Source organism: Tenrec ecaudatus, chromosome 1, assembly GCF_050624435.1.
Source record: "Tenrec ecaudatus isolate mTenEca1 chromosome 1, mTenEca1.hap1, whole genome shotgun sequence".
NCBI classification, from domain to species: domain Eukaryota; kingdom Metazoa; phylum Chordata; class Mammalia; order Afrosoricida; family Tenrecidae; genus Tenrec; species Tenrec ecaudatus.
In genome coordinates this window covers 116,243,031-116,249,990 of record NC_134530.1, presented here as the reverse complement: position 1 = coordinate 116,249,990, position 6,960 = coordinate 116,243,031, and the positions used below count along the sequence as shown (strand labels likewise).

Here is a 6,960-nt window from a genome sequence, read left to right as displayed (position 1 = left end):
TATATTGAAAGCTCTTGTGTGTGCCACAGGACTAGTGGGACTTGCAAGATTGGATTGAAATCATAATAGTGGGAGAGGAAGGATTAGAGAACCAGAGGAGTGTTGTGTATTTCCCTGGTGCTAAACTATCCCCTGGATGCATTATTTCCCCCTCCCCACAGCCCCTCTGTGCAGGGACATCCAAATATCCATGGATGGGCTCTGGGTCTGTACCTTGACCCCTCTCCATCACCTCAGTGAGGGTCATTATTTTTGGAATACTGATGCCTGGTCCCGTCAGTACCTCATGATCTCACAGGCTGGTGTGCTTCTTCCATGTGGGCTTTGTTGGCTTCCCTGCCAGATGGCTGCTTGTTTGGCTTCAAGCTTTAAGACCCCAGATGCTATGTTTTTTTAATAGCCAGGCACCATCAGCTTTCTTCACCACAATTGTTTGTGTATGCACCCAGTTTGTCTTCAGTGGTCATGTCAGGGCAGCAGGCATAACCCACGCATTGTACTTTTAGATAAACCTTGAAATGTTCTTTTTGAACGAGACTCCATTCTTCTTGAATTTGTCATTGCGGGCATCTTTAACCATATGATTTCTGATTCACAGTGGCTCATACCAATCCATTTCAACTCACTAATGCCTAAGAAAGCGATCTTTATGGCTTCCATTTGACTATTAATGACTTAATTTTCCTAGGTTCATCCTTCATACATTGTAAGTTCCAGTTATCAAAAGACATTTGCTGCGTCCGAGCCTCCGCCGCCGCGGACACACTCAGACGCCGAAGGAACCCTAACTGCAGCCATGAGCAGCAACGAATACTTCAAATGTGGGCGATCTGGCCACTGGGCCCGGGAATGCCCTACTGGAGGAGGCCGTGGTCTTGGAATGAGAAGCCGTGGCAGAGGTGGTTTTACCTCGGATAGAGGTTTCCAGTTTGTTTCCTCGTCTCTCCCAGACATCTGTTATCGTTGCGGTGAGTCTGGTCATCTTGCCAAGGATTGTGATCTTCAGGAGGATGACTGCGGTAGAGGTGGTCACATTGCCAAGGACTGCAAGGAGCCCAAGAGAGAGCGAGAGCAGTGTTGCTACAACTGTGGCAAACCAGGTCACCTGGCTCGTGACTGTGACCATGCTGATGAGCAGAAGTGCTACTCTTGCGGAGAATTTGGACACATTCAAAAAGACTGCACCAAAGTGAAGTGTTACAGGTGTGGTGAAACTGGTCAAGTAGCCATCAACTGCAGCAAGACGAGCGAAGTCAACTGCTACCGCTGTGGCGAGTCAGGGCACCTTGCACGGGAATGCACAATTGAGGCTACAGCTGAATTCTTTTCCTTTGTCGCCCTCCTTTTTCTGATCGATGGTTGTATTCTTTTCTCTGAATCCTCTTCACTGGCCAAAGGCTGGCAGATAGAGGCTCCTCCCAGGCCAGTGAGCTTTACTTGCCGTGTAAAAGGAGGAAAGGGGTGGAAAAAAAATCGACTTTCTGCATTTAACTACAAAAAAAGTTTATGTTTAGTTTGGTAGAGGTGTTATGTATAATGCTTTGTTAAAGAACCCCCTTTCCGTGCCACTGGTGAATAAGGGATTAATGAACGCGGAAGAGGCAGACCAGTAGGCCCATGCTGGGTTTCTTGAGATGTTCCCATGTAGGAGATAAAACCAATTTTGGAAGTGTCTATGAACTTCTATAATAACTTTAATTTTAGCATTATGACGGCCTTGGATTGTCTGACCTCAGTAGCTGTAACATCAAGTAACATCTGCATCAGGCCCTACATAGAACATACAGTTGAATGGGAGTAAACAAAGAAAAACATGACTGTGTGAGAGAGAACCCAGGATAAAAGTCTAAACAGGAACAACTTCATCACAGAGTTGATGCCGAGTAATCATATACATGGTGAAGGCAAAGGTTGAGAACACATTTTTTTCCTTAAAGACTTAAATCTAAAGCCCAGAGTAAACATCGATACTCAGAGTTAGCATAATTTGGAGCTTGTTCAGGAATTGCAAAGAAATGCATTTTCACAGAAATCAAGATGTTATTTTTGTATACTATATCACTTAGACAACTGTGTTTCATTTACTGTAATCAGTTTTTAAAAGTCAGATGGAAAAAGCAACTGAAGTCCTAGAAAATAGAAATGTAATTTTAAACTATCCAATAAAGCTGGAGGAGGAAGGGGAAAAAAAAAAGACATTTGCAGTTCTAAGTGTGAAGAAACAGCTAAAAGCCTAGGAAGGATTCGTGTTTTAAAAATGCAAATCAATTTTAATATTGAAATCATTAAAAAACATAAGAAAAAGGCATCTTATCTAAACAAGATAAGGCATCTATCTTATCTAAACAAGGCATCGAGAAGGGCATCTTATCTAAACATGGTGACACACTGTCCCCAGCCCTGGCTTAAGGAAGAGTTCTCTGGGCTCAGCCCAGAGCCTTCTTTTCTCACTCTGTTTTTTTTAAACAGCTTTATTGGCATATAATTAACATGTCGTAGTCCCTCTCTCCGTTTCTCTGCCACCTCGAGTGTGGTGGTGCTCCGACTTCACCATGTCGTCTCATAAGACTTTCAGGATCAAGAGATTCCTGGCCAAGAAACAGAAGCAGAATCGGCCCATTCTCCAATGGATTCGAATGAAAACCAGTAATAAAATCAGGTACAACTCCAAGAGAAGACATTGGAGAAGAACCAAGCTGGGTCTGTAAGGAGCCCCCTGAAGGATGGCACGCATGGCCGCATTTTCCCAGGCTCAATTCATGACTTTTGTCCCCATCTGATGACTTGAACTTCTATTGGCAAATAATCTGGTTTATTCCTTGTTTTTTTGCTTCCTAATCAAGTTTAACAATAAGTGATGTAAGGCTGAAAAAAAAAAGAACATGTCGTACAATTCAATAGTTCAATCATATTAAGAAGAGTTGCACGATCATCAATGAATAATCAATTTTAGAACACTTTCTTCTTGTACTCATTGTTACCAACTCTCCATTTCCCCCCATTCTCCCCTTCCAGCCCCCAAAGAAGCCATTCATAAGGTACCGTCTCTGTAGATTTACCTATTCTGGGTTTCACATACAGAAAAACATACAAAAAAAACAAAAGAAACTAACAACATTAATGAAGTAAAACAGAACATTTGCAATTGAAAAGAAAGCAGAAAATATTAAAAACTAGTCTTTTCTCACTCGATCTCTGAAGGATTAACATTTTTTTTGGATGAGAGTTTATTTTAAAACCAGGTGTTTTGAGTTTTTATTATTACTGTTTTATAAAGCAGAGCCGAATTTCAGGATGTTCTCCCCTACACAACACAACGCTTATCTGTCCTGCAGTTAGCGGGACTCATCCTTACTGTGCTGGCATCTCGTCATTACCTGCCCGTCACAGGCAAAGAAACCAGGGCTTTCGCGCTGAAGTAGCCATTGCCTTGGGCATGGCCCCATGACGTGTACCTTCACCCACAGGGCCTCCCTGCCTGGATGTTCCACATCTGCCTGCGTGGCAAGCCAGGCCAGCCATGTTGGATTTCAGCCTGCCCTCTGATTAGACTGTTCGATGACGGCCGTCTCCGGGTCCCGGTCACATTCATACAAGCTCCATTCTCCCTCTTTGTTTGTTTGCGCAGGGCAGAGGCAGGCAAAGCCTCTTTCTGTTTTGCCACAGCTGTGGGGTCTGAGAGGGACAGATTAATCACTGAGCCCGCACTGGCCAAGGCCGCGCCCCGCGCCCCAGCCCTCTGCTATAATGAGGACACAAAGAGCCTCCCCTCGGCCGGCGACTCCTCTTCATAACTCAGGGGCGGCACAGTGGCAATAGCCTCCAGTGCTAGTTGTCTTCTGCGCAGTTGTGTGACACTTCAGCATGAGCCATAATTTGGCAGCTATTGACCGTGACATTCCCCTCCAGTACAGCCAGAACGTTCAGTGAGGCCGTTATTTGGCTGCATTTACCACATAAATTGTATTGTTGTGCATGCATGCTAGCAGCTACATTAGGTACCTGGAGATGAATGAAAATGAGTAAATCTTGTAAAATAGATACTAACGGATCTTCAGCAGCACCGGGGCCCGGCTCCTCCCAGGGACAGGCGTGAGAAAGTGAACAGGGGCCCCGATTTTCCCAGAGTCCCTTCCATGCAAGCCCACTGGGAAGGCGCTAGAGGGGGTGGTCTCCAGGTGCAAGGCACCGGGCCCTCAGAGGTCAAGGATCGGCCTCAGGCCTCTTTGGCGTGTGGTCAGCGAAGGCGGATGACATTGGGGGACAGTGACCCGACCCTGAGGCTCTCTGCCGTTCTTTATCCCTCCATCGGTGGAGGTGGCAAGCTGGGTGGTGTTTGGTTTCCACGTCCGGTTTCCCGCAGGAGTCGTTGCAAAGGCTCCCACGCAGGGGGGCAGGCGTGTGCTTGTGTGCACACCAGTCCTCCTCCCCTGTGCACACGGGCTTGTAGCGCCCTCCCCGCGAGCTCCCTTCGGGAAACCTGCTGGCTGGGCGCACGTGCTCTTTCAACAGGAGTTTGCTTTTGAGACAGGCCCAGAATAGTGCCTGTCCACCTAGACCTCCCCAGGGCAGGTGAGGATAAAGGCCCTCTTTCAAATGTCTGCTCTCACCCCATCTCTGCCCCCTTCTTCTCCAATAACTTCGTATCAAGGTTTCTAGTGAGGCAGTCCCTGGGGATTACCACTGCAGCCTCCCTTGGCAACCTGGATCTTTCCGAGAGCCAGCAGGGGTTTGCTCCACCCCAAGTATTAGAGAACCGCAGGTCCACCCAAGACCGACGGACCACCGAGCACGGGAGTATCTGTGACCACTTTCAAGGTAATCCACAAAGCGGCTGCCGTGGGCTGCGCTGACATCAGGAATTCATTTAGTCCCAGGGACAATCCACGCTGGAAGGAGCGCTTCACAACTAGAGGAGCGGGTGTGCTGGGCTTACCTCTTGGCCTCCGGGAAAGTTTTATTACCACTTAAAAACAAAAAACGAGGGAGGAACGGGGAGTGGGGGGAGAAAGAGAGAGAGAGAAACAGATTCATTAACACCTTACCTTTTGTTTGAAGAAACATTAGACCCTTTGCCAACTAAAAGTACATTTTTTCGCAATTTCCAGGCTCTAACGTGCCCATTTTCAGGCTCGTTTGATTTATCTCGCTGCTCTGTTTTTACAGCTTACTGCTGACAGAGTGAGGTAATTCAACGACAATTTCCCCAGTGTTTTTGCCCGTGTACATATAATCGACAGCGCGGAATACAGACTCCAAGCCAGTAAACAGGCCTCCTGGAGCCCGTTCCCCTCAGTCCACCCAGCTCCCCGCCTCATTCCGCCAGCTCCCCGCCTCCCACAGCGTAAGCAAGTGGTCCATGGGCCCTGACACTGAGAGCAGTAGGGGTTCCGGAAGACGCCCCGCACCGCACGCTGGCAGACTTCCTCAGCAGTTTGGCTGGCGGTGCTCTGGCTTTAAGGGGAGAGAGGCCGGTTGGACTTTGGTAGCCAGAGATAAACCCAATTACGATCAGGGGACCTTTGGTGGCCACCGCATCCACCGCCAAGTCGAACCGGTCCCCCCGCCCCCCCCCCCCCCGACTCATAGACCACGTCCACGCCTTCGGGTACTCGCGTTGAAGGACAGCCTTCACATCCTCCGTTTTATAGTTGATGGGGCGATCGCAGCCGATGGTCGTCAGGAAAGAGGACTTCTCTTCGGAAGAGCACGTGCCGATGACGTGGCACGCCGCTCTCTTGGAAAGCTGCACGGCCAAGTGGCCTGTCCCCCCAGCCGCGGCTGTCACCAAAACTCTCTGCAGGCTGGGCCAGACGGATGTAGGCAGTGCTGCCACTTGCCAGCAAGGTGAGGTACTCGGTTTCACAGAGGGCGCCGGAGGGAGGGCCGTGGTGGCCGCACCACTGTATACTCGGCGAAAGAGCCGGGTGCCACGTAAGCGACAGCTTGGCCGACCGTGTACCTGGCACTCGCCGAGAGGCCCAGGGCCACCACCTCCCCCAGGCCTTCAAAGCCGGCACTGAAGGGGACCTTCAGGGAAGGGTTGTATGGGCCGGCGGTGTGGTTGATGTCCGAGGCGTTCACACCCACGAATCGGTTCCGGACGAGGAGCTCTCCGTCCCCGGGGAGCGGCACCGCGCAGTCCCGGCGCAGGGAGACGGCCTGGCGGAAGTCGGGGCTCAGCCGGGTCACCACCAGCTTCTGCATGGCGCTGGGGATGGCGGAGCCCTGGAAGTCCAGGAAGCGGTGGGCGTAAGACAGGTCCACGATGGCCCGGGTCGCCGGCTGGTGCAGGTGGCGGGGCGCGGGCCGGGGCGGCCACAGCGTCTCCTTTAATCTCCCTGTTTTGTTTTGAATCTGCTCACCGCAGACTGGCCCGGAGGCTCCCCGCCCTCCCCCTTCCTCCCAGCGCGGTCCCAGCCGGATTAACATTTTTAAAAAAGCAAATAATTCTAGTATAGAGCTCATTAAAAAATGTAACAAAAAACACCCAAGAACGGCATCTTATCTAAACACCGCGACAAACGTTTCCCAAGCCTTGGTGACTCTACTTTTCATCTACTCTCCTTAACTTCAAATATAGCTATAAATAGGCTTGCGGCTTACATTTCTTTATTCTCAACCAAATATATCTTTAAAACATGAAAACTGAGTTTCCAACTACCTACTGAATATTTCCAAGTACAATGTCTAACAGTTCAGTACATTTAATAGTTGCTAAATAAAATTAACAAGTGAATGTATCAATGAATATTCCACCAGAATCACACCTTAATGAAACCAAAGGGCAATCCCTTATCTTTCAGACACTAATCGGTTATCTTTCCCCTCATTTATTGTCCTCTTAAGTATGAATTTCATCATCCATTAATTTGCAAAGCAAAAAATCCAAGAGCCATCCCTAACATTCCCCTTAAGTATCTCTCAAATATCCAATTTCCTCTTAGTCAGTCTCATTGC

The 6,960-nt window shown here is 48.9% G+C and overlaps 2 pseudogenes; one reads left to right on the top strand and one right to left on the bottom strand.

The window, feature by feature from the left end:
* Positions 1 to 739: 739 nt before the first annotated feature.
* LOC142456630 (CCHC-type zinc finger nucleic acid binding protein pseudogene) lies at positions 740 to 2,194 on the top strand (annotated as a pseudogene).
* Positions 2,195 to 3,011: 817 nt separating this feature from the next.
* LOC142456619 (prostaglandin reductase 3 pseudogene) lies at positions 3,012 to 6,266 on the bottom strand (annotated as a pseudogene).
* Positions 6,267 to 6,960: the final 694 nt, after the last annotated feature.